Source organism: Condylura cristata, unplaced genomic scaffold (genome assembly GCF_000260355.1).
Source record: "Condylura cristata isolate star-nosed mole 26May11 unplaced genomic scaffold, ConCri1.0 scaffold00014, whole genome shotgun sequence".
Classification (NCBI taxonomy): domain Eukaryota; kingdom Metazoa; phylum Chordata; class Mammalia; order Eulipotyphla; family Talpidae; genus Condylura; species Condylura cristata.
This window is the reverse complement of record NW_004567115.1, coordinates 51861175-51889152: the sequence shown is the minus strand read 5'-3', so window position 1 is coordinate 51889152 and position 27978 is coordinate 51861175. Positions and strand designations below refer to the sequence as shown.

The following is a 27978-nucleotide window of genomic DNA, read 5'->3' as shown; positions in this document are numbered from 1 at the left end:
AAAAAACTGAATGTGGAAATGATGTGGGCTAGCGACCCCACTCTCGGGCGTGTATCCCAAGGAGACCGTCGTCTCCATCAATGATGTGCCCTGCTGTGCTTACTGCAGCCTGACATCATCACCAGGACATGGCCATCACCAGGACATGGCCATCACCAAGACATGGGAGCAACCTCAGAGCTCGCTGACGGGAGACTGGGTCAATAACATGCAAGTGAGGAAAGAGAAAGAGCGACCGCTTACAGCCAATGGAGGAGCTCAAGGGCACCGGGTGCAGAAAAGCAGTCAGCGGTGGAAGACAAATAGTGAACAGTTACACTGTGGAACCACAGGACATGCACAAACGGGGAGTGAGATTTCCAGTTTCTGAGGCTAGGCGGGGAAGGAGCGGAGGAAGGGTGCAGAGGCCCTGAGCCTGAGGAGCGTGAGAAGCTCTGCCTGGCATCCTGTCCTGTCCCGGGCATCGTCCGGCTCCCGAGGGCCTGACTCCCCAGCACTCTGTCCTGCGTTTCTTCCCCTAAGCGGTATCCTTTCTCTGAGTGCTCTGAGCCACCAACACCTGACTGGGCTCTTGGCCGGTCGAGGCATGGGTATTCGTATAAATGTGCATGATGCTGACTTGTCTGGAGCCCCCAGAATGCCCAGGGGCTTTCTGGACCTTTCTTCCCAGTGGTTCTCAGTTTCCTAAGTCAGTATTATGAGACGAGCCCCCACAGCCTCTCACCACGCCTCCCCCACTGCCTCTACGGCTACACCAGCAGCCGCGGGCACAGAGCGCTGCCACCGCCATAGGCCACCGCGATCCCTTCTCTCCCCTTGTCCCACATCCAGTCGGTCCCCACGTGCGCACAGTCCCACGGCCACCACTGCCCGCTGTGGCCCTGCCGCCCGTCATCTTCATGCCCATCCTCCCCGCCGCCTCCGCAGCACCTCCTTGGGAAGTCCCTTTGGGGAGCCCCTGCACCCCACACCTCACGTGTTCCCATCCATCCTGCCCTCTGAACACACGCCAGGCAGAGCAGGAATGAAGACTCAGCTCCGCGGCTGCCACGGCTCCTGGCCGCCCCCCCGCCACTGCCACCCCCACCCCCGCCCCAGCACCCAGCGCAGCGAGTATCTGACTCTCCCCCTCCTGCTCAAGCTCCCCACCTCCATCCGTCTCCCGAGAGACACCTACTGTGGGTCTCCCAAAACTTTCCTCGTCAATTCCTCCGTGAGCCCTGCCTACAGTACCACAGAGAGGTGCTCTGGCCAGTAACAGAGCACACAGAGATGGTGGATCCCACAGGTGCCCCGACAGTGTAGGTCACACCTTCCGGCTTTGCGTGAGCGCGCCGGACGGCATTCGCACCACCATGACGTGGCTTAAGGCCGCGTTTCTCAGAACATACGGCTGAGGTTAGGCGAAGCTTGGCTCTCCAGAGTACTGGCCAATATGTTCATCTCTTCTAGATGTGTAAGTTCTCGATAGCTAGCACCAGGCTTAGGTCTCGACACCTGGGGGTTCAGGAGAGTCATTCGCCCAATGAGCACCATGGACTGCCTAGGACCGGAGGGGTGTATTCCATACAATGAACAAAGCAAGCAAGAAAATCTACCCTCCGGGACCAGTTGCCTAAGAAGGGACGCTTTCAAGAAGGCAGGTCGTCTGGCCTCGCCCCCAGTTCAGGAGCCGGATAAGCACAGGAGCCCCGTGGAGGAACAGCCAAGCCAGCTGAGGGGCAACCTCGCCGTGCCTTTGGCGAGGTTTGTGGAATCTACAAGGAAAAATGATCATGTGCTTTTTTAGCATCACAATACCAAACTGTGCTCATACTGCCAAGAACAGGAGTATCTGTGCTTCCTGAACAAATCCCCTCCCTCTACTCACGCTGAGAAGGGAAAATGGGACAAGAACCCTCTCCACGGCGCCGCGCGGGTGGCTCCGCAGGGCAGCAGTGTCCAGGACGCCGCGCCCTCCGCTCGCTCACAGCACGAGGCGCAGCCACAGCACAGCTGTACCTGCGTAAGTCTTCTCCCGCCTCCATTTCACACAATTTGTGCTTGAACTGTTGAGCAGCCGAGGCTGGTCTGGCCTCTCGTAACCTCTGAGCTCTTTCATGCACAACTCAAGGTTGGGGTGTGACCCCACGGCGTGGGGGGGCCCTGCCTTCTTCTGACCAATAAAAATGCATAGAAGAACATTTGACCAACCGAGTAAGACTTAGACTCACCACACAGAGCGTGAACAAAATAGAAACAACAGCTTTGGAGTTTCTTGGGACTATGCTCTGTTGTGTTCCTAATTTTCAGTTCAGTTTCTAGGTATCACCCCCAGGCAACCTGACCGAAGCACAGTAAGCGTGGCCATGGGCTCACGGAAACCAGGCTTTCGGAGAGAGGACAGTAATGAAGCCCCTTCGCCCATAGGCTGATGCATAGAAACGAGAGTTGATCCCATGGCATATTTCTGGTCATAAGAGGTCACCCAGTAACTCTAAAGACTTGAAATGCTTTTAATAAGGAACAATCACCTGTGCTCACTCATTTTTCAAGCTGCTTACTCCAAGTCAGGGCTGAGATGTGGGAGTCTATCCCAGCAGCGGGGGGAGGGGGGGTTTTGGGGGGGCTGGGGCCCCAGCCTCGGCAGGACACCCTTCCATCGCGGGGCGCACTCACTCCTACCAGGACAACTGAGACCTTCTGTGAACCTCATGTGCTCATTGTTGGGATGCAGAAGGAGCCCGGAGCCCCCTCCAAAAACCCGCACAGATACGGGGAGAACGTGTGGACTCCAGGTGACAGAATCGTCTTCTTGCTTATCCGCTTCTCACCAAACAGTAGTGAGTGGAATGACACGCTGAAGGACCTGCTGCTGTAGCTATGGAGACATTTCCTACCAAGAACTGGTTTGCGTGGTCATGAGGGCTGGCAAAATCCTGAGTGCCACCACGGGGAGCTGGAGCCCCAGGGGCGCAGATGTTCTGCGCTCTCGTCCCAAAGCCAGCAGACTTGAGCCGCAGGAGAGTCAGCGTCTGAGGGCAAAGGCTGGAAAGCGACGCCTGTCACGGCGCAGGGTGCCAGGTGGGTTGGCTCGTCCTCAGCCTTTTCTGCTCAGGCCGTGGACTGACCCCACCCACCCCATGTAGTGGGAAGCGTCTGCTCTGCTCAGCCTGCTTGCTCAAATGTTAAGCTTACCCTAAAAGACCTTCCCAACTCAGGGCTGACCAAACTCTGGGACCTGTCTGCCTTCCCCTGCCCAGTCAAGCTGACACAGGAAATGAGCCATGACCGGCCGCCTCCACTCTCCAGGTCTCTGGGGAGTCCCTTGACTTTCGGGAAGATAAAGGAGAAGAGGGGCCTCTCTGGCGGCTGACTGCTTTTCTCGCCACCAGGATAAGGAAATGCTGTTGAACAGAGTGACTCGCTCCGATGTACCAGGGTCGGATGTACCCAGATTTGACTCTCACCCTACAGCTTCTGACTGAGGAGGCTTGGTGTGGGACCCAAGGATTTCTAGCTCTAACAGCCCCCAGGTGGTGCCGACGCTGCGGGCCCAGGGCCTGCACTTTGAGAACCAGTGAAGTGAAGGGCTGTCGCTGTGCCAGACACCCTGTGCTACGGAGAGCCTCCTCTACTCTGCCCAGGAAACCGAACTAAGGAAGCAAGTGGCAGCGCCGTGGCCCATTTCAGCCACCCCCTTGCTCTGCACAGCTCCAGGCAGAGAACATCAGTTAGGTCCCTCAAGCAGAGCTTTGTGAAACCAGGAGGAGCCTAGGTTTGGCCTCTAAATCCTGTTTCCTCTGAGGAATGCCTGCAGCAAAGGCGACTGCACAGTCGAGAAACCAGCCCAAGCTCCGTAACTCCCATTCTCCGGGGCTCCCATCTCTGCGCAGCGTCGTGGGCAGAGAGGAGAATTTCAGGAGCTCTGCTGCTTGTCCCCCTGTGGCCGAGGACCTAGCACAGGAGGAGCTTGAACCGAGTCCTCGCAGGCAGGCATGGCTGCGCCAGGACCACCCAAATTGTGTGAAATGGAGGAGGGAGAAGACTTAAGCAGGTAAATCTGGTTCTATTTCTCTGGAGAATCCCACTTTATCCCACAGTAGACAACAACATCTCTCTAAATCGCCTGTTTTCTGCTTTAATTTCCACTCCACACAGCATCAGCAATATTCCTAGCCACCCCTACCCTGTGATGAGCTGTTTCCTTCCAGGTGACTCAGCGTCCGTGACTCAGAGGTGATTTCAGCCCTGCCGGGCCGCCAGCCCTGCCGGAGGAGCCGGGGTTGAGACTGGCAGCCAGGGGAGCGGCTGCGACGCCTACTGTCGTGTCCTACTTACGCCGACTCCCTGCGGTGATCGGCAGTGTGGGAGTCAGAGACGACTGAAGTGGAAATCTTTGTGCTCCCATGCTTTTCAAGGATCCTGTGCCATCTAGGGACTTTGTTTTAGTCTCCTAGATGCTCAACTACGAAATAACACAGCTTCTCACACACACTTTCTCTCTCCTTGTCAAACTCCTGAAAGCTTCTTGAAGTACTTTTGAAAGAACAGAGACAATGGAGGACGAATCAATGGGCCGATTAGAAGCCGCAGGCCTTGGCCAGAGGTGGTAACTTGAAAAGAAGGCTCACTGGGTCTGGGGGAGCAGACCAGGTGCAGAACACCATGCTAACTTTCCTCTCCACTCTTAAGTTCCGAGGCAGGGAACTGCTTGAATAATTACGCCACACACACACACCAAGGTTCCAGTGGCCTCGATGCCAAAGCTACTCAGGTACGGTTGGGATCCTTCCCTTAGTGTGATGCACTGGGAGGCACCTCAGAGCAACATTTAGAGTAAGAGTGCACAGGCCCCAGGAAGTGGCTCCCAGCTCTCGCTGCTAGAACCTGGCTAATATCTGCCTATCTCAGCCCAGGAAAAATGCACACTGGTCATGACAGAGGGTTAAATGCTAGTGAATCTGGGCAAAATAGCAGCTTCTGTTTAATGAGCAGCGGCATTTATGAGAATAGCTAACAACTGGAGGGAGACATGTGTGACTTACCCAAAGTCACAGAGCTAATAAATAGCAGAACTGGCCTGGACCCCAAGTGTTTCTGATTCCATAATGTGTCCTCTTCAGCACAATTCAAGTCTGTCTTCCAATGTGTTAGGAAGACTAGTTTTAAGGAAATGGCGCCAATCGAATCTAGGCCAATGAAGACATTATCCCGTTAGTCTTGGGCTATCAGTTCAACTGGGATGGCGGCCACTGGCTTAGGGACCCAGGAATAGAAACATCCCCAGGGCCCTCCTTGCAAAAGGAAGACGGGCCTGAATGGACCCCTTCCTTGACCAACCTTTTATCCAGCTCTTCTCCTCCTGGCCTTGTCCTGAAACTCCAGCCTTTGCTGCCTAAGTTCAGTTCCATAAGAATCCCCCAAACCTTGGCGTCTAACCAAGTTCCTCTTGGTCATTTTACACCCACTGACATAGCTCATTCTCCACCTCGGCTACAGCCCCCGGAACCTCCACACCAGCCCCAGATGTATTCAGACTTGAAGTCATTCTCAGCTCTATCTAGAGCCTTGAGGACACAGCACCCTTGCCTCCTCCTTACCCAGTGCAGCTTCACCGCCTGGCCCAGGTAAACAGTGGGAGCACTCTGCTCACACACCCTCATTCTTCTACCCTTGCAGCCCCACAACACTCGGGGACCCAGTCAGCAAACCTTCCACTCCAGGAGTGCACCCACCAGGACAATGGCCTGACTGTGGGAAACTCTGTCAAGCCAAAAGATAAACCAGAGAGCAGGAGGGGGAAAGAGGACCTGGCTATGATTTTTTAGAATTTATTTTTAAAGATTTGTTTATTTATGTACACAAGAACTGGAGTTTAGGCCAGAGGTGTGGGGGATGAGAGGACTTCCCATAGATAGAGTGGGGAGCAGAACAGGCAGATGGACTGAAACACACTGCTGAGGGGAGCAGTGGAGGGACAGGAGGTCTGCCGCCTCACCTGGGTCACTCCCCCGCCTGATGTCAAACTCCCCAGCCGCTGCAGTGACTGTGGTTCGCTTCAAGGTGCTGTGCTTTAACCTGTTGCACCACCAGGGAGGGCAACCAGCTATGATTTTTTTAAAGATTTATTTAGTATATACATACAAAACGGGGGTACAGGCCAGAGGTACAGGGGCAGTGAGAGGACTCACCAGAGACAAAGAGGGGAGCAGAACAGGCTGACTGACGAAGTCCACTGCTGAGGGGAGCAGCATGTCAGGAGAGGTCTGCCGCACCTTGTGGATCGAACTCATGTGGAAGTGGCTTTAGCTTTTCAGTGCTGTGCTTTAACCCGCTGCACCACCAAGGAGGGCCCTGAAAGAGTGATTCTGATAAAGAGTAAAATAATCACAGCTACGTCAAAATAAGGCAATCATCAGCAAGCTGGACATCTCTCCAACTCCTAGAGGACAGAAAGTTTTAGAATGGAGTCAAAGAAGAGCAGGTTAAGGAAAGCACTGCATCGACATTTCAGGAATGCAGGTCTTGAGAGGAAGTTCCAGGTTAGTTTCAAACCAAGTGGCGACAGATATAAGGTTCAGAAGTGTGCAAAGACTGTCACTGGGTTATTCATTAATGGTGGTGTCTGAGCATCTAGAAAAGTTGGGGCCACCAGCATTCTTCATCCAGCTTTTGTCCACAGCCAAACATGGAAAACTGACCTAGAAAAAATAAAGCCCAGAAATCAAGGTGTAATTAGACACAGGGTTGGTGTGGTGGTGGAGGCCGCAGTAATGGACCAACTTTACTAGAAGGTACTCACACACAGACCAGGAAGTAAAGGAGAACCTTCAGAAGAATACAGCCGACCAAAAAAAAAAAGAAAATTGAGAAAAAGAGGCTCCTGGAAGATAGTCTCAACTGGGCCAATTTCCCTCAGCATGTATTCCCAAAGGAGAAAAGAAAGGAGGAAGAAGAGGAAGACCGCAGGGTAGTCAAGACATCCTTGAGGGAAGAGAGGCCTGGGCCTCCAGACTATTAGCGGGCCAGGATGCCTGTGCCGAGTGAAAGAAGAAAGACCCTGTGTTTAAAACACTGGACTTGGCGATAATGAAAAGCTTCAGTGAGGGAGGAAAGCATATATAAAAAGGAAGAGAATTAAATGAACTAAACCTTCAGTGGTGCCAGCTGCCTGAAGACAACGGAGTGCTAGCCTCAATTCCTAAAGGAAGGAACCCTAAATTGAGCCTTGAATTCTGTTAAAGAATCATTCAAGGCCCTCCCTGGGGGCGCAGCCGGGGAAAGCGCAGCACTGAGAAGCTGAAGCCGCTTCCGCATGAGTTCGATCCCCGCCCCGGAGGTGACCACAGGGCACGGGCGGCAGACCTCCCCAGACCCGCCCGCGGCTCCCTTCAGCCGTGTGCTTCCTCAGTCGGCCTGTTCTGCTCCCCGCTCTGTCTCTGGTGAATCCTCTCTCCGCACCTGCACCTCTGGCCTGTACCCCTGCTCTGTGTGCATAAATAAATAAACCTTTTCTTAAAAAATACAAGAGACCTAAAAGCTCAAACGACTGACCAGTTCCCTTATCCAAAAAAGTCCCTCCAGGTGTTTGCTTGCGCAAAGTGAGACTGTCCAAGTGTGGCATGGGTCACTGGGGCCAGGCGGGGGCAACCAGGATGAAAGTGCTCGCGGTCCTGTTGACCGCCTGCCCTTTGCTCCTGAGAGATCAGTCGCCCAATCTGGACTGACACTCGATTTCTGCAGTCATTCCACCCCTCCACAGATGATCCCTGCCCCCCACCTCCCCACCATACTTTCGGTGTTGGTGCACTACTGAAACCCTCGTTACCCAAACAGTTTTCTGAGAAATGGAACTTTTCTTGCTTATGCCTTAAAATTCCTGATTCTCAGGGATTAAAATATATGAGTATATGTTATTTTTATATTAGTTTTGAATACAGCAGCTCTCTCTTTGGCCAGAATCAATTAACACCACAAACAAAACACAAGTCCTTCCTCAGGATCCTGTGTGACCCTGGGCAGGGCCACCGCACACACAACGGGCGTCTGCACTGAAGCACAGGCGCCATCACAGGACCCAGGGACAGTCTGAGTTAGCACCCTCAGGCCCCGACCCCCGGGGCTATGGTCTGAATTGTGTGCCCCCCAAATGACACGCTGAAAACTCTAACCCTCGATGTGACTATGTTTGAAGATAGGACTTTACAAGGTATTTTAGGTTAAAGGACATAAGCGTGGGGCCCTCATCCATAGCACTGGCTGCCTACAAGAAGGGCTTTTATTAATGCATGATGTATGTATGATAAAGCTTATGCATTATATATTGATCATACATATATTATGCATTAATAAAAGCCTCAACATGGAGCCATTCTGACTGTTGTGACACTGTACAATTACATGCAATTACCAAAATTCCCCACATGCACGCTTTAAATGGATGTATCTTATTGTTCAGAACAGTCCAAATCAAAAATAAAGGAAAACCCTCCCCATTAAAATAGGAGTAGAGAGAAAGCAGCACCACAGGCGTAGAAGACACTTCCTCAGCATTTTGTTTGTGTTAGAATAAGCGCTCGTGTCGGAAGGGCTGCGCACATACACAGGCTTATGTTTGTGTACCTCCACCAACTTCACTTTTTAAAATCAACGTTGACAATACATCGGGACGGGTGGCCTCGGCACTATTTAAACACAAGTTTAAATGCAGACTGTGAGTGTGTGGGGGCATGCAATTTTTTTTTATTATAATAGTTTATTTTTACATCATTTTGTAACTTTTTCTATCCCAGTTGTAGTCCCCGTGGGCTTCTGCCCTGTGTGCCATCACCATAGTGCCATGCACTGCCCCCCATTTTTTATTGCATTCCTCACTACTCCCCCGCAAAATGTCTCTGGTATATAGTTGTTCGTTATTATTTCTGCCCTCCCCACCCCTGGGTCCTTTATGCTCCTGCTATGAGATTTACAAAGTTCTTTCAGGAGACATGCAAGCCCAAAGTCTGAAGCCCTCTGGAAGCCGATGCAGCACGACCCTGCAGATGAGCAGTGACGTGGGCACTAGGACAGAGGGAACCTCTGCTCCGAGCCAGGGGCCAGTGAGAGCACAATGACATCGCATTTAGAGAGGTGGGAGAAGCAGAAACTGTAAGCGCTGCTCTTTGTTCTGCTGCCTGTGGCACAGGCGTGGAGTTAGGAGGAGGGACCCGCCGTGGTCAGACTTGCTGCTGCCTGGGTGCCACCGCTGGAAGCTGGTAAACCGCTCCGATCCGGACAGAGGGCCTCGCGTCAGGGTGGACCTGCCCTCAGCCCAGCCCCTAATGCCCACGTCAATGCTTCATCTTCTCGGCTCATTCAGTTACTTGAAAAGAGGCTTCTCAAATGAATTTACTTTGGGGTTAGGAGTCAGTTCAGCTGAACCCTATCCAAGCGGAGGGCCTATCATTAAGCTTTAATTGGCTCACTCTCCCAAATTGCACTGCAAATACACTTACGTGCTCCGAGGGTGCCATATTCTATTATTTATAAGTGCAGAAGACTGGGAAACCATACAAGGCCTGACCCCTGCTCTCAGTAAACTTGCCAACTAATTGGGAGGACAACATCCACATTAAAACAACTGAAGAACAATTCAAGGCACCATGGAGGAAGTGCTTAATGATCCCCCAAGAGAAATGATGCCCTCACACTTGCTGGGTGGAAGTATAAATCCGTACACCCCCTATGGAAGGAATTTGGGCACAGAGTTCAAAATTACAGCTGAATGGCTCCTTTGACCCAGTAATTGAACTTCTGGGAATTTATCCTTCGGCCATACTTGAGAAATTACATAGATACAAAGTCACTCCTTGCAGCATTATTCAAAACAGGAAAGAATTCAATACCCTTGAATAGAGGATTGCTTCCACTATGCTTTGCGTAGACACTGGACTACCTTAAAGGTTTAAAAATCCATGAGGAAACTTCTGACGTACAGATATTTTTTAAATCTCCAAGATATACTGAGGGGGGCAATAACCCCAGCAGGATGCAGAAAAAATGCACAGAAGACACAGCCTTTTGTTTACAAGGAGGAACGAACAAGAACTGAACACAAGTGGCCTGGCCTTAATATTCCTAAGCAAACTGGCTGCTACTGCACAGAAGCCAACCGCTGACCACCTGCAGCAGCTTGTGGGGGCTGTAAGCAAGGTGGACGGAGGCGGGAGGGACTGTGCGGTGTAGCCGCGGAACCAGCTGGTGATCTGCCTTCCAAACCATTCACATCACGAGGAGGAAGCCGGCTCCTGCAGGACCCCTCCTCGCCCAGGATGGGCAGTGGGCTTTGCTTGCGGCAACCACTGGACAGTAGGGCGGTGGGAGGGAGCAGAGAGCACCTGGTCTCTGAGCAGGCAGCATGGGCGCCTTGTGGTGTCCCAGGGCTTGGGGTGCTCCCAGATGGGGTGCCCTGCCGTCAGGTGCCTTTCCTTGCCCAGAGCCCGTCCTCTAGCTGCCCTGTCGCCAGGATGCTCAGGGACCTGCTATTCTTACCAGTTACCAGAACCCTCAAGCAGCTGGCCTGAGTTTTACTATGGCGGGGCAGGTCGATGAAGTAGACTTCTATTACAGGAGGAGTGAAGTGCAGGAGGCTAGAGAGAGGGACAGATTCCTGGCCAGCTGCCCAATGGAGCTTGGAAAACACTCCCCAAGACACCTCGGGGAAATCTGCCCAACTGTGAATGCTGCTGCTGGGGTGGTCATGGGTGAGTTTTTCTGATCTTTCCACTTTGATGTGCTTTCCAACTTTCCCCCATCTTTTTAATGAGCACAGATTACTTTCAAAAGCCAGAAAATATGCTGAACAATGTGAAAATGTGTGTTTTAAAAACCAGTCCCCATTCTTATGCGATCCAGAAACTTGAAGGACGTAGGGAGTTCAGATGGGCAGTAGCAGAATTTTACAGCCATAAACTATGAAAGTAAGAATATAATTTTTAAAATCTCCTCTAATGGAAGGTGCCGTCCGGCTGTAGGTCAGCACCCTACCAAGCAAGCCACTGCCCACAGTGCTCCATGCAGAGAGCCAGCCCGCCCGCCCGTTGTCTGTCCACAGCACTTCCAGCCACTTTCCCTCCTCCGCTTCTAAGCCCAAATGAGGACGCTGGTCCTATTTGCTTCAAAACTTAAATACATTGTGAATGGCCATTTCCCTTCCGCCATATACTCATTGTGGGCAAAGCCAATACAGGTTCCCCTCATTCTCTGAAAGTAAAACTCCCTATTTGTTAATATTTGATAAATATTTTTTTGAGTCTGGGAATGCTCAAAATATTTTCCATGAAAATTATAGAAAATGGCATTTCTAGACCCCCAAAAAGAACACAGCCAATTGGAGAGTTTTACTTTTGGATACTGGGGTAAACCTGCTTTGAAATTACTTGCAGTTTGAGTGTTTGAGTTTCCAGGGCTAAAAAAGTTTCCCCCCAACTTTCTCCAGTCTATGTAAAGGAAAGTCAGTGAACTTAGATACAAAAAGAGTCCCTTGATACTTGGAGAAAACACAGTAGACTTGATATTTGCGAGGGATCTATACCAAAACACCCCTAAATCCCAAACTTGGGAGCTGCTCAATTATACATACAAGTTTCCCTTTTCCAATCAGGAGTCTACTGAGGTAATGGAGATGATAGAAACACAAATCAGAATGGGGGAGTAACTGGAGGGCAGAATCCAAGGAGTGGTGTACAACCCCACCTAGGAGACAGGAGGCCATCAGCTTCCACAAAGACAGGTCCCAGGAACGCATATTCCCAGGATTCTGGCCATTTCTCACCAGCGCTTCTTGTTACAGGCCATCTCTATGGCCTCCTTCCAGGGCAGGAAATGTGGCCATCAAAAGGTCAATAATTAGCACTGGCAAGTAGTTCTCAAGTTTTTTCTGTTGTAAGTACAAAATTCCCAGCCAAGGTTGGGTGTACACCTGGACCAGTCAGCTGTGAGAACATGGCAGAGCCTGCTAGAATCATGTGGTAGATGTGAAAGAGCTGCAATTGCCAGAAGCAGGTACTGGCAGACCAAAGTCAGCAAACAGAGGGCTACTGCACTCCAATAAAAAAGAATCACGTGAGGGCCCTCCCTGGTGGCGCAGTGGGTCAAAACACAGCACTGAGAAGCTAAAGCCACTTCCGCATGAGTTCGATCCCCGCCTGCCCCGGAGGCAACCACATGGCGAGGCAGACCTCTCCTGACCCGCCCGCTGCTCCCCTCAGCAATGTACTTCCTCAATCTGCCTGTTCTGCTCCCCACTCTGTCTTTGGTGAAGCCTCTCGCCGCCCCTGAGCTTCTGGCCTGTACCCTAGTTCTGTATGCACAAATAAATAAATCTTAAAAAAAAAATCACGTGAAAATGAAAACTAGCTCTGCCGTGTGGCCCAGCAGTTGCGCTCCTTGGTATCTATCTAAATAATGCAAAAACCAAAGTCATGGGGGTATCTGCATTCCTGTGCTCACTGCAGCACATGCACAACAGCCAGAATCAGGAGACAACCAAGTGCCTGTTGACAGCTGAGTGATAAAAGTGGTCTTTATACACAGTGGAATACTATTCAGCTATACAAAGGATGAAATCTTGCCACCTGTAACAACATGTATGTAACTAGAAGGATGATGCTAAGGAAGACAAACACTGGATGATTTTGCTCATGTGGAAGACAGAGAAACAAAGCAAAGTACTAAAACTAAACCAAAACAAACCCTTGACAACTGACTGCAAAACTGAAGCTACTAGAGAGGGCAGGTGGGGGTGGGGTGCAAAAGCTGAAGAGGACTATCGTGGAGGAAGATGATGGGTGCTGTGGTGTGGGTGTGGTGTGATAACATATATCTGAGCATATACCTCTGCATCATCTAGTGTTGTAAGCCAATGTTGCCTCAGCTTAAAAAGAAAAACTTAAATGACATGTCAGCCATTTATGGGAGTGAGTTTTTGTTTTATGTGCCGCAAAGCTGCAGTGAGCAGCAGAGGCTAGGACTTGGCCTGGAAGTCAAGAGCGCCTTCTCCTAGTTCTGCTCCCAGCACACTGTCCAGGATCAGTGCACTTCAGCAAGATCCAAAGCAGCATACCTCAGGGCTTTGCCATGAGCCAGGTCTAACAAATAATTTTGCTCATGTGGAAGATAGAGAAACAAAGCAAAGTAATAAAACTAAACCAAAACAAACCTTTTGTTCCTCCTTTTTCAGAGGAAAGCGCTTTGAATGGCAGGCATCTCTGAAATGGGGAGATTATCTAAAAAAGCAAATGGATATTCAGGGGCTGTGTCCTGAAGCGTCCTGACCCTACCTGCTCCTTCCCACCCCCTCAACTGCCAGTTAACTGGTGATTATTCAAGGTTTATAGCAACTACCCACTTAGTCTCTTCTCCATCTCCCCCTGTCCTGTCCAGGTCCCCTTTTAAGGAGGCTAGATCATAATGTATGTGAGGCAGAGTGAAATGCAACATGTGGGCCCTTGCTTGCCAGATACCTATTGAGGAGGACGAGTGATTCTGAATCCCCACATAGAAGATAGATGGAGTCAACACTAGGAAAATGACCAGAGCTGGGGTTTGGGAGCCAGTCTCTCTGTTTTGAATCCAGCCCTGTCACTTACTCGCTTCATGACCATGGCAAAACTACAGCCTTGGAGACTGGTCTTCTGATAAGATGGGCAAAATGATGATTTGTCGTGCAGAGATATTGTGAAAAGTCAATCAGGTGACAAATTTCAGAGTGCCCAGAATACTGAGGGAATATTCAATAGACGTGCTAATAGAGAGGCCTCGTGCTCGATTTACAAAGTCAATACACAATGTACGTGGAGCCTCAGGTCCGGAAGACTAAATCTGCCCTTCTCTCCCCATCTTGCTCTGGCTCTCACACATAGAGACGCCTTTTTCTTCCTCTCAGCCTGAAAGGGTCCACTGAATAATAGTTCTCTGTTTCCCTTGTTAAAAACTATTTTGATGCGGAACCATTATCTGCAGGAAAAAGTTTGGAGTTATTCTTTAATGGGACTAAGCATAGCCAGTCTTTGTGTTCATGGAGAAAGAAAATTTGAGTAGATTGCAAATTCTCCTAATGTTTTAGTACAATCTAAGTAATTTAAGTACCTTTCACAGCATACTGTGGACTTAATGAAGGGAGAGAAGGGGTTTGTGGCATGTACCAGCAAATTTAAATGCCTGAAGGACTAATACTGAACTGGGTATGAGAAAGGGTAGACAGAACTTAAGAAAGTCAAAGACCTGAAACCCTTTGTCCTATGTTATGTAAAAATATATGTTGCAATGTGAATACAATGATAGGAAATGGAGTTAGAGAAGATACTGGACATGGGTTCAATAATAACATTTTCCTAGTTTTTTTAGTTGAATTCAGCAGAGGGTAAACTAATCCTTACTGTGACCTACTGAACATGGTGAAGTAAGCAAAATCTCCCAAGAATCTGTAAGCCAGACAAGTTTCTTCCTTTTTTCCCTTATTCAAGGATCCTAAGAGATCAGGACTAAGGAAACCAATATTGGTACTAAAAATATATACTATGTTGCTTTCTTCCTTTACAGTAAAAAAATTTTTTAAAGATTTATTTATTTATGCATACAAGAATGGGGGTATAGGCCAGAAGTGCAGTGGGTGAGAGAATTCTCCAGCAACAGAATGGGCAGCAGAACAGGCAGACTGACTGAAATCCACTGCTGAAGGGAGCCAGCGGACGCGTCAGAAGAGGTCTGCGGCACCATGTGCGCCGCCTCCCTGGCCGGGAATTGAACTCACGCTTCAGTAGCTGCAGACAGCTTCATATTGCTGTGCTGCAACTTGCTGCGCCACCGAGGAGCGCCCTACAGTAAAGTTTATGACTGTACCTCAGAAAAATCTCTCATGTTGTACCCTGAAGACATACTGCTGTCTCACTAGAGGGTATCAGCCACCGAGCAACCTAAAATTTAAACAGTGGAAAAAAGTGTAAAACACTGTTGGAAGACATGACAGAGAGCCTTAGTGCAAAGACAGCCTGCGCTTGTGAACCTGTGCCCGTCGGAGGCAGCGGGAGCAGCGGAACGGCCGGGGTGCGGCCCTCAGAGCTGCTCCCCGTCACTGAGCCCACAGCGTGGACTCCAGCTCTGGGCATGGCTTGAGCAGACCTCCGGAGTGGGGGCTGCTGGGGCGGAGGGAAGAGCCCTGGCGCTCTGGGGGATGGGGCGAGGAACAGAAGGCCCATGGGCAGATGCTCTCCTGGATTTTCTTCTCGCCACTGTCTTGCCCTCCTGGGCGGACTCAGCTGCTGTGAGCCCTGGTGGATTCTGCTTCTTTGCCTGCCCCTGCTCCTGCCTAGCCCTGGCTTGTAGTCCGGTGGGAGGGGCCTTGGATTTGCAACCTGGGCAGCTTTGGTTTTAGGGTGTGGACGCAGACTCTGGACCCAGCCTGTTTGGCTGGCTGTTTGTCCAGGAGGGCCCCCAGTGCTCTCAGAGTTTGCTAGTCTGTATTTTGAAACCCTACCTCCTCTCTAGATGGCCTCTGAGCTCCTCATCAATTAAAAATCTGAGCACACCAGAGTCTGATTACTTTGCAATATGCATGTGGGTGACATGAATCCCTAGAACAGGCAACATGGGCTTCCCCTTAACAGTTTAGGGTTCCCAGATACCCCTTGGTTCTGCTCAGTATCCCACTGAAGATTTAATTGTTAAGACATTCAGGTCAATAGTATCCAAAGTGATATATATACATATATATTCAATGCAATCTCAGCCAAAATCTCATATAAAGTGTCAAGGGCCCCAAATAGACAAAATAATCTTTAAAAAATAGAATACTGCCTAATTTTAAAATAGTACAAAACTAAGACATGCAAACTGTCATGCTGGACAATAGACACAGGGACCAATGGACTAGAACCTGGAGCCCAGAAATAAACCTCCCCGTTACAGAAGATCAGACACAGGTGCCAAGGGCACTCAACAAGGAATGAACAGTCCATTCAACAAGTGGTGCATGTCACAGGCCTCCGACAGGCCAAAAGCCTCAAAGGCCACACCAGCAGTGGCGGAGAGGCAGAAGTTGGCCAACACACCACCACAGGTGCAATATTAGGGAGAGAAACCCGTGTGTCTACCGTGGCCTGGCAACTGCCGCTCCAGATGCCACCGGGGAAACTCGGCCCGTGTGTTCGGGACATGGGCCGAGGACGTAGCTCAGTTCATCGTGAGCAAAGCCATTTGCCCTCGCACGCATCACAGCATGCATGCTGATGACAAGTCAGCAGAGTTCTGCGAAGGGAAGGGAAGGAATGAAACTGGGCACACAGCAGAGTGGGACCTTAACTACATCGGGATTTCTTTTTTAATTGAAAGAATCTGGGGTAAAAGGCGACATACTAAGATCTGACAAAGCCAAGCAGTGGGTATTTTCATTCATATTTTCCTGCATACTTGAATGATTTCATAATAACAACTTTGTCAATTCTAGCTGTATTTTCAGCATTACCTCTGCAGGATTGCATATTCCAAACAGATGGGTGATTGTAGAGGAGAGGAGGGAGCAGGCTATTTGGGACTGGAGGGATCCTTCCTAAAGGCTCCAGGAGATCAAGACCATGTGACACCGTGAGCTGCACAGTAGTGTCCCGTTGTGCCCCCAGATCCCCCGAGGATGCCTGGAATCGCTGGTGCGCCGAACCTGCATGCAATGCACACACGTGCTTGTGGAGAGCAGCAGACCCATCAAAGAGGCTAACGATAATGGAGCATAAAATAGAACAGTAATAGCACTCTTCATAAAACTTATCAAAATTCGGCAATATCTTTAGGTCTGCAGCTGACCTTGGTAACTGACCACAGAAGGAAATCTCACATGTGGGGGAGGCGCCCATGTTTGGCTTCCTCTACGGTCAAGTGGCAGGAACACCAGCATCTGGGGACTCAGCGGGGCAACCCCAGTCCTCCGTATCCCCTCGAGGCGGCGGCCCCCCAGCTGGCGCGGCTATTCCACGCGGAGGCAGCGGTGAGGCCTACCGGATTCAAAGCCCCACTCTGGGCAGCACTTCCTTTATTCCCTCCCTGACTGTTCCCTGCAGAGTAAGTAAGGGTTTTCTTACAAAATGAGGAAAACTCACATTTCTTCCCCCATATGTCCTACTCCCAAGCAGAAAATTCTGGCAAGATGTTGAGAAAGCACTGCTGACAAAAAAGAGCTCGTGCAGGGCCCAGAGGCCAGACTCTCGCGCGGCGGTAGGAAGGTGGAGTGGCTAGGTGGGCCTTTAGACCAGACAACCCGGGCGTGAGGGCAGCTGCTCACCTCTTTGCCCACTTGCTGCCACTTGGGGCATGCTCTCTGAGGCTGCTTCAGGCTCTCAACTGACCACGGCAGTCTCAGCTCTCGGGGTTTATGTGAAAACAAGGTCGTATACTGAAGACCACTTAACACAGTGACCGGCACATAAGAAGGGTCAGATTAACTCCGCTGTCATACTCACGACGACCCACCTTGTACTGCATCTCTGCATCTGCACAATGTAGGCTGCACAGGAACAGGGGAGTCTTTTGTTTTGTTCACGGATGTGACCTTGGCATCTGGAACACTGTTTGCTCCGTAGAAGCACTCACTAAGTGTCTGTCGAATGAATGAACGTGAATCTTAGTAGTTGCCACGTATCAGACACGTAAGAATGACTACTTATTGAGAGTTTACTTATTGAGAGTTTGTCGGGCATTCGACATTTTGTATTTCATTTAATCCTTCCCACAAGGTAGACTATTCATTTTATAAGTGAGGAAACCAAGGTCCAGAGAAATTGAGTTGCTTTCCCAAGAACACAGGAGTCAAAGAGAGTCAGGGCTTGAAGCCAGACTCAGTTCTCAAGTGTTTGTTGCATTATTAAATACCAACTCAGAATTTAACTCAACAATTAGTGGCTGTTCAGAGGGGCCAAAAGAGTGAGAGTGACCCTGGGTGGCCGGGAGTCCACACTAATTATTCAGTGAGACCCTGTGAACTCAGGGCTGCTGGTGTTTTAACACCTCCGCTGGCCGATAACGAGGAGGAGCTCTCCAAAACTCAGACCAAACTGAAAAGTAAATGTCTCCACGTTACATATTACAGAGAATAAGTAAAACTTGTCACAAGACTCCACAGAGCTATGGAGTAGGCCCCACAGCGTCCAGGGGAAGAGGTGGTATGGCGGCAGGAGAGTAACAGAAATGACTGCGTTGCTTTTAGGACTTCAACTACTGACATAGTTATTTCTATAATCAATTACTTCCAAAGAAAACAAGTCATATAATGATGATCACAGGCGCCAAATTGTTTAGGGTAGTTTTTCATTTAAAAAGATCTGTATAGAAGTTTACTGTAGGAAGTTTAAAACGCAGGTGAGAAAACAATTCCTTACTACCATATCACCTCGATGTAAAGTCTCCTTGTCATTTATTTTCAAAAAGGGAAACTGTACATTTTATAGATTATGCTTTTGCAATGAATAAATTGTACCTATATATGGCACTAAGTTCTTTCTTCCTTCCCACTCCCTTCTCCTTCCTTCTTTCTTTTTGCTGAGATAACATGTGTTTACACGGTTGCAGGAGTTACTGGTAGAGAATCTTCTTCAGGTATCGTTGGCACAGCACACCCACCACCTAAACAGTCCACCATAGTCCACTGTGCTCCCTACCCACTTTCTCTCCCCTCTTCCTCCCGAAACACATTCTTTTTAACCAAGGGATTCTATGGTATTTATAGGCCAAGTCCCCGCGGTTGAAATTTCCAGTCGTTTCTAATTCGTGCTCATTATGAGGAAGGTTGAGGCGAGCATGTTAGAGTGAAATCTCTTTGCATGTGTTCAATTATTTCCACAGGACGGATTTCCAGAAGGAGACTTGCTGGGTCAAAGGGCTGCATTTGGAATTTCTTAATGTAAGTGCAAACATCTGTTTTCAATATATTTTTAACTTGTCTTTCACTTCATTTTAAGTTTCCTTTTAGCATCCAGAACTATGACAAACACATGGCCAGCCCTGGAAGGGACTGTTGAGGCTTTGCAGTCCACATTCCCTTCTGCTCTCCTTTTAGAAGAAGCAATGCTGCCAGCTGAGAAGAAGGAAGGAGTAAAGATGAAACAAAACAATAATGTTGACTCGGGGTAAGAAAGACGAGCTGGCCCCACTACTGGCTAGGGAAATAAAGTCCTGTCATCAGAGGCATCTGCAGAACACATGCCGTCGGCACTCTGGTAAGATCTGGAAGAAATGAAATATGGAGCCCAGTTCATTTCCAAAGCAAAATTACAACTGTGATTTTCAGAATGCTAAAACAAATTGACATAAAACGGTAAAGCGTAGGAAATCTTGTTCACTGAACTAATCAGCTCAAGAAAGGAATCAATGAAAAGACAGATTGAAGATTTTGTTTCCAATTAGTGCTTGAAGAACATTTATGTAAAGTCTCTGGATGCGCAGTGCAGGAATTTTCTTTTGAATCGGTTGAATCACCAGCTTTATGATTTATTTGATCAACAGGTTCCATTTTGGGTTTCCAAAGAGTTGTTTCTTTTTTCTTATTTTTTTTTTACCAACTAAATATTTTAATTGAAAAATTAAAATTAAAAAAACGGAAACATTCCCCAGTAATTGTTTCTCAGCCGGATCAGCTCTATTACAATTATTTTTAGCAAGTACTGGTACTCGGTCTTCCTCCAACCCTCCACTTGGTTTTTATAGAAACAATCTGTTCTCAAGTTTGCATTCCCTAGGGGGCATCAGCACCCCACGGAGGCCGTGGAGAGCAGGGGCTCTAGAGGTGAAGGCAAAGCGTCGGTGCGTCCTGGCAGCATGAGCGCTCAGGCCCCTCAGCGCACGAACCTACCCTTCCCAGGTGAAACTCCCGGACGGCCGCTCCCCAGCGTGACTTCCAGCTCCCTGAGGACAACGTGTCAGAGAGCCAAGGGCACCCGGTGCTGACCCTTCCTACAAGGGCTGACAGTCTAGAACATTCTTAGGCAACCTGTGACCAGAAAGTGGTTTCCGTGCTGAAAAGCTGCCCGAGTCTATTGAGCTGTACAGGATCAATAAACACGACTGGAGAAGTCAAACACATGACGGGGAGGGGCCAGCGGACTGTGGTGGACCTGGCGGCGGCCTCGGAGACACCAGGTGTCTGAAGAGGCATGAACTCACACCTCTAACTCGTGTACAGTGCTCTAAACTGAAAAACAAAAAACAAAAAAATAAAAAAACAAAAGTAAAATGCGAGGATAAGACAACACGATTTCTTTGAAGTGACACACCCTGGCCCAGGCGGAGCGCTGAACGGTCACGCGGCCGGAATGCTCTGGACAGGGAAGGCGGGGTCTGAGGTTAGCCGCATGACGCTACCACAACGGCTCTGTGGCTGGGCAGTCACTGAGGCCGCTGCACCGCTCCTAATCTGCCCCCCGAGGAATCAGTACCAGAAGATGACTCGATCCTTTTTAAGTCTAAAATGACTCTTCTTCATGGAGCACCAATAAGCATAAAGCTACAGAAAGGAGGTCGAGATTATAAGTTTAGACTGTCTAGTAGCTTAGCCAATCCATCTAGATTCTGAAACCTGGAAGAGAATTGGAAAGCTGTCTAGCACAATCACGTCCCATTTTCTTTTCAATTCAATATGTATTTTTCAAATGTCTCCACCATGACACTGAAAATATTTCACCAAATTAAGGGGAATAACTGCCTTGGTGGACATCTAGTCGACTGAGGGAGACCGATGATCGCACAAGTAATTACGAGAAAGTATGATGATTGCTAAGGTGGAAAAGCAGAATGTTCTAGCAGGAAGGGTACACCCAGAAGGCAGGTGGAAGGCTTTCCTCAGCAGCATGTCTGGCATGAGACCTGCAAGGAGAAGTGGGGGGTCTGCCCAGCTCCCTCAAACCCACTCCTGAACCTTCAGGCACATGAATCAATGCGTTTCCTTTGTGTGGCACTAGGTGGTGGTGGTGGCGAACTGCAGTGGCAGTGGGACTGACACAAGTGGGGGGCAGGGGTGGTGGTCGCCCCTCTAATCGATTAGTTCAGTTTGAGCCAGATTCTGCCACAGGGAACCAGAAGAGTGGGAGGAGCCGGGATGGTGGGAGTAGTCAGCCCCGGGTAGACGCACCACTGGAGACATGACACAGAACATGAGCCCAAGGAAAGAATGAGAAGCCTGGGAACAGGCTACGCCGATGGCCGGGCATTTTTCAAAGATAGCTTGTGGATAAGAAAAGCAAATGCTATTGAGAGAAAAGCAAGACAAAGACTAAGATACCACATCAGAATTAGGAGTATGGCAGCAGTTTGGTGGCCATTTGGAGGATAGTTTCAGGGAAGGATGGGAGTAGAAAGTAGCCGGAAGAAGTAGATTAGTGAATAGCAGAATTCTCATCCAAGCAGAGCTATGGAAAGGGTTGCAGGAGGGAGATGCCTTCAGGTGCAGAGGCTGGGTAAGTTAATGAGGGGATGACAAATTCAGAGAGACCCCTGTGGAAAAGGTAGGAGCAAGAAGGTGCAGAGCACAGGTCAGATTTACAGGTGGTCCAAGTGAACGGGGTTGCCTCTTAGGAGATAAGGGGCAGAAAGAGAGAAGGGGCCTGCAGCACCACAGAGCTCGATGGCCTTACTACCTGACAGGCTCTCTCTTCTCCAGAACGTGGCAGGCAGGGTCCTTGCTGGGAGTTAGAAGAAAGGGGGAATAGGAGACTACAGGTGACAGGAGGCTATGTGAGAACGTGTGGTGGAGAACAGCAGAGAGACCGCAGAATTGACTGGAAACTGTAAGGGCCCATTTTGAGAGAAACATCATCCCACAGTTTCAACCAAATCTGGTAAATCAAGGAAAGGGTGGAATTGCAAAGTAAATGCTGGATTCCAACGAGGCACTGATTTATAAAAAGTCTCTCTTACAACTGAAAAGATGTTAGTACTGGGATATTTTTCATTAATGCTCTAAAAGAGGAACTGTGAAGTTTGCTAATTTGACACTCACTTTTTCTGCACCAAGAACAGCCAAACTGATGGAGATAAGCCGCACTGAGGCCTTACAATAGGGTGCCCCATAGGGCTGGGAAGATTCAGCAGACTGGAGGAGGGTAATGTATGAGGATTTTAGAAAACAAAACGAAACTCAAACTGTGCTTGTAAATGTAAGGTTTGGAAAGCTCAGGGACAACCAGATGAAGGATTAAGGGCTCAACAATTCTAACAGCAGATGGAAGTCAGGAGGAGCAAATACTAAATGCAAGAGGTGAACAGTGATGTCCTTTCCAGTCTCAAGACTCTTCCGCTTCAGTTGAGAGAGATAAGAGCTCAGTGAGACATCTGTATTTGAAAGGCCTCATCTACTGACCCCATCAACCACCAATGTTTTGAAGTTCCAGTTATATTTAGTTTTCTTGTCAACAAAATTTTTAGGTTGCATATCTCAATTCTTCCTGAAAGGTCTCTGAGTTACAGTCAAGTCCTATGAGAGCAGAGAGGAATGATATGAATATTCTTCTCTGAGAGTGTTGTTTTTTAGAATTGAGGATCTTTCCCACTGAACTGCTCAATATTTTCCATAAACCAAACCTTCATACATGAAAAAACAAGTTTGCCCACCCAAACTTTGAGGTTTGGGGAGGTCAAGTGAACCACACTGAAGCAGAGCGACACGAGGCAGAGGGGGCAGGCGAGAAGATCATCTCTTCCATGACAGGCAGAAGAGTCAGGAGGGCTTCACGGAGGAGGTGACACTTCAGCCAAGTCTTAAGTCTCCAGACAGAGGAGGTGTGAAAGAGAGGGAAGCAGAGGGAACCGCGGCTCTTACGAAGTAGCACGTCAAGCAGGCTCATCAGGGTCCACAAGTTGCAGGGTGTGAGTGAACCAGGGTGCAGGGGCAGGTGAAGGTAACACTGGCAGCAAGAAGGGCCCCGACTAGACAGCACTTAGCTCAAGAAGAGTTAAGAAGTTCGCACCTTATCCTGGTCCAGGTGTGAATCAGTCATTTTTTTCCCTTAGTGAAGTTAAGAAAATTTGAACAAGAAACTTGACACATAAAAGGAAAAACAAACACAGATAAAACAGAAAGCAAATACACAGAAGCATAAAAACAAACAGCTGACAGACCCCAGATTTCAATCAGCTCCACTCCATCCAGCCCAAACTAGCTTGGTGATTAGGCCTTGGAGAGCGAGTGAGCCCAGGCCCTATCTCGCCTCGGCCTGTTCAAATTGGCCACACCCTTGGCCTGCCAGCCCCACACAAGGCAGTGGGACGTTTGTTCCTGCTGGCAGCCAGCTCTCCCTATTCGCCTGGGACCCTGCTGTCCTATTTCTAGACCAGGGGTCAGCAAACACACTCTGTAAAGGAACACACTGAATGCTAGGCTTAGTGGCCACACGAATTCCTGTCCAGCCCTTCAACTCCACTGTCCTACCGGGAAAGCAGGCAGAGAAACTACCTGAACTAGAAGGCCTGGCTGTGGTCCAGCGAAGCCTTACTCATGGACACTGACCTCATCTCATTTTCACATGCATGTAATATTCTTCTGCTTTTCCAACTATTTAAATATATAAAGACCATTCTTAACTCACCGACAGGACAAAGACAGACCAGCCAGATTAGGCCTGTGGACAATGGTTTGCCAATCCCTGGGCCGGGCCCAACTTTACGGGGTGCAGGTGGTCTCTTTACTTGTACTGAATTACTCCATTATTACAACTGATCCTAGAAATACCAGGATGTGCCATATGCTGATGACTACAAGGCGCCAGGTCACATGTCCCACAGAGAGTGGCTCCGAAGAATAAAGGAACTCCTATGTGTAAAGCACTTGGTGACCGAGACGCTTGAGGTCATTTGTTGTTGTTTCTATAGCTTACCTCCAATTGGTCAAACAGCTCAGACCAGGCAGATGTTTACATCCCACTAAGGCTCAGAAAAATTAATTTCTGAAATCACATCACCAGTATGTAGCCTGGATGGACTCTGAAGCGGCTGGCTTTCCCTGATGTCAAGGCCATGCTTTTTTTTTACCAAACAGCACTGCCTCCTGTCTCACTTATCAGAAGTTCGCCCACTGGTGGCTGTCCAGCCCTTGGCTCTGCATCAGCAGCAGACATTATCATGCTCCATGTGGCAAGAACACTAGACTTCCTCTGTTCTTGCTTCAAGGCTTCCATACCTGCTGGGTCACTCAGCTTGCATTTCCTGCCAAGGGGTCCTCTACCCCCTGAGGACAGTAAAAGTGACTGAGCTCAATGGACAGTGAGATCTTCCTCTGCTCACGTGTCCAGTTCTGCCCATTCCAGCTGGTTCTTCTGACAACGAGTTCTTAGGTAGTTTCCTAAGAGTGACTCCCCTGGGTCCTGTCCCTGTACCATTCTAACAAAAAATTCAGCAGCCCTTAATCAGCAGGGGGTACATGCTAAGACTCCCAGTGAATGCCTGAAACCACAGACACTCCTGGACCTTATCTATCCTATGCATACACACCTAAGATAAAGAAATGTATTAGAAAGACGCAAAGCTTTAGAATAAGACGTGAAGCGCTGACACATGGAACAATAGGTAACGGTCTGCTCGGTGGAAGCAGCCAGACACCTAAAGCATCATATGATCTGACTCCATTTATATGAAATGTCAGAAAAGCACATCTACTGAGACAGAAGGTAGAAGGGGTCAGCTGGGCTGCTCTCTGGGGAAAAGAGGGGGTGCTGTATGACCGCTAAAGGGTATAGCGTCTTCTTTGGAGGTGAAGAGGTTCTAAAATTACTTATGACAGAGGCGCAATTCTGAATACACTAAAACCCACTGAATTGTACACTTTAAATGGGTGAGTTGTACAGTACATTATCATATCAAAATAATAAAACAGAACAGTTATCACCATATACGTTGTGGAAATGTGGTGTCTCTCTCTGAAAATATCTGATGTGTAGGTAATGTGTTTGTATCATGGTGGACCACAGGCAACTGAAACCTTTTAATGACAACTCTAGGTAGTTTCCATTCAAGGTGAGAGGGGTGTCATACAAAAACCACTCACCTGCGCAGTATTTTTAGTGATCCATGAAATGTCATTTAAGCTATTGTCCACAGCTTCAGAATTGTTTCCAAGAGAACACATGTGACAATTCCTTCCTTGAGTTAGTTCCAGAGAGAAAATGACTTCTCTCTAGTCAAACACTTAATCTTGCCAGAATAAGCCAAGGATAGGACCTAACCCATTTCCTTTTATATCGTGGCTTCCAAGAAACACAAAGCCAAACTCCATGCCAAATCGCCTCACCTCAGTGCTTAGCAGGCTCTATCGCTACTCCATTTTCCTGCCCACTTTTATGTTTCCAAATTTAAAAATAGCTAGACTCTCCCATGCCTCCTGTAGGCCAGGCGCTCGGCCCTTCCTGATGTGCTTCCTGCTGATGGCTGTTTGTTTCACTACATGACCCTGGCACCTTGTTTGGTAAGTTCAGTCTTACCTTGAGTGCTACACTTCAAATCTCCTGGAAGCAGACGGGTCCAAACAGTGGATTGAAAAAAAAAAAAAAAAGTGGGGCCTCTCCTGGTGGCACAAGGGGTTAAGTCTTGCAATATGAAGCTATTGGCAGCATGAGTTCAACACCCCCGGCCAGGGAGTGACCCACATGGTACAGCAGACTCCTGTCTCCCCGCTGCTCCCCTCAACAGTGTATTTCAGTCAATCAGCCTGTTCTGTTCCCCACTCTATCTCTGGTAAATCCTCTCACTCCTACACATACACCCCTCCCCGCACCCTGGCCTGTACCTCATTTATTGTATGTATAAATAAATCTTTTTTAAAAAATGCACAGTTGTGAAAAGCCCACCAAAAGCAGGCAGGATCCTGGCCTTCTCCCATGGAGCTCTCTGTCCAGGCACTCACAAGTCCTGCGATCACCCCGGCCTCTCTCATTGGTCTGACTGCTTATCTTTCCAGGCCCATTTCTTGCCACTTGACTTCCACAATTTTGTTAATGCTTGTCTGCACTACCTGGAATGTTAGTCCCTTGCTCCTGGCTAAACATTAGTTCAATTTTAATACTATTTTGGGCCTTGACATTTCCAAAAGGCCCTTCTAGATCTGAACAGAAGGCCCCAAACCAGAGGCAGATAAATATTACCCACCAAACACACACTGTATAAGAATTATCTGTGGGGTAATCTTCCCAAATGGATCAGCTTTGTGACTTTCAGCTATTTATCTTTGCATTTTCAATCACACAATGATAGACTGTCAAACAAAATATATGCATATATAGAATACATGCTGTTGGCTCATTATTTAAAAGTGAGGATCGTTCTCAGGACTCACTGGAGTTTATCAGAATAACTTTCTACATTTTTATATTAATGGCTATATTAGATCAATTACTGCCGCTACATAATAAAAAAAAAAACATTAACTGGCACCACACAGATGGAAGCCAGAGGGGTATATCTCAAGGTACTTCTTTGCCCTTTCTTCCTCCAAAATCAGTGGCGAGTTTTTCGGTTGAGCTGAGTATTCATTTTTCTGAGAGATGCTTTTCCTGCCTCAGTGCCTGAGAAACATCCTGGGTCCCCGCCTGGTCCTGGTGATGTGGCCCTGAGCAGAAGTCTTACAGTGGCTCCTTCTTCTGGGAGTGAAGTGAGTCCCCCTTGCCCTTGGTAGCTACATGCTTCATGTGGACTCAAGAAAAAGGAAGTTAGGAGTTGCTTGATGGTCCTCACCCCTGTAAACGCCAGTGCCTGGAGGCCGGTTGTCTAATTTACCCCCTTCAGAAGCTAGAATCTGCCAACTGCGCCTTTTTTGAAGTAATGAGGATACTGGAAGGCTGTAAAAGCAATGGGCTGGAGGTTCACATTAACGGGAAATACATACATATCTACAGCTGATGTAGAAAACTTCAGTAGCTAATTTTTAAGGAGTCCATGAATGGGTAGTTAAACTTCTTTATGTGGGTGCCAGTGTCCTTTTACATGAACCTCTTCAGGCTACGAACCCACCGATGCTTGTAATCTGCTGTGCAGTTATCTTTAACTCGCTCCCTGCCGCTGCTTCAAACGGGCTCCGACTCTTTAGCGTGTGGGTGACAGCTTCTGACTTCCTCAGTTGACTAATGCTCGCCAAGGGCTGCTTGATGGGAATTGATGTAAACCGAGACAACTTTTGTTTTCGCTGTGTAATCGTTGAGAGACTGGTGTCTGTGTACTCATGATACTCATTCGTATCTTGTACGCCCTTTAAAGGAAAGTGAGTATTAAATGCGGAAAATACAAATATCTTTCAAGTAGGAAACATACACACTGGACGCGTCACTAGTGCTGACTGGATAGAGCTGACCCTTCTGGCGGCGGGACTCAGACTGGATGAAGGATCGTGCAGAATTCGCTTGGAGATGTGGCTCGGAGCCCGACTAGACGTCACTAGGCCTAACGCCTTCTTCCCTTGGGGCAGACGGCAGTGTGGAAGGCTTTTCTGGTTTTCAATTGTTCAGCTCAAATCAACAGGTGTGTCCAGCAGCAAAGGAACTGGTGTTCACTCGCCGCGGAAGATTATTCACTCGTCCCATGTTCTTGTTAGCGGCAGACATACTTCCAGCGGGCTCTGTCCGATTTCTCTACCAGCTAATTTCCCTAGGCTCAGGCTCGCTGGAAAACGTGCCTTCTGGGTGGCTCTCCCAGGGGTCCTCTTGATCGCCAAGCAGAAGGAAGTGCCTAGATTGCGCACGAGCGCGCCTGGAATGGGCGGGGGACAGGGCAGGTTGAAGGGCCACGGGACCCTCCCACCTGTCACATGCCGCTGGCCGCGCGGAGGCCTCCGCGGGCTTTTCTGAGGCGGTCGGGGACGGGGTGCAGTGACTGTCACTTCAGGGTCGCGGCTGGCGTCTCGGGCTGGGCTTACTTCAGGTCCGTGTCATCGTCAGGGCGGTGACCGGGCAGCGCAGAGACCACACGGAAGGGCCCTCGCGTGACCCCGAAGCCCGGCCG

General features: G+C 48.9%; 1 protein-coding gene across 1 annotated transcript in view; it reads right to left on the bottom strand.

Annotated features, from left to right (window-relative positions):
* Window positions 1-17608, bottom strand: part of EXTL3 (exostosin-like glycosyltransferase 3) — a 59676-nt gene extending 42068 nt beyond the window's left edge. The window contains exon 1 of the mRNA XM_012724807.1: window positions 17482-17608. The gene's annotated coding sequence lies outside the window, so the exon portion shown is untranslated. The remainder of the gene's footprint in view (window positions 1-17481) is intronic.
* Window positions 17609-27978: the final 10370 nt, after the last annotated feature.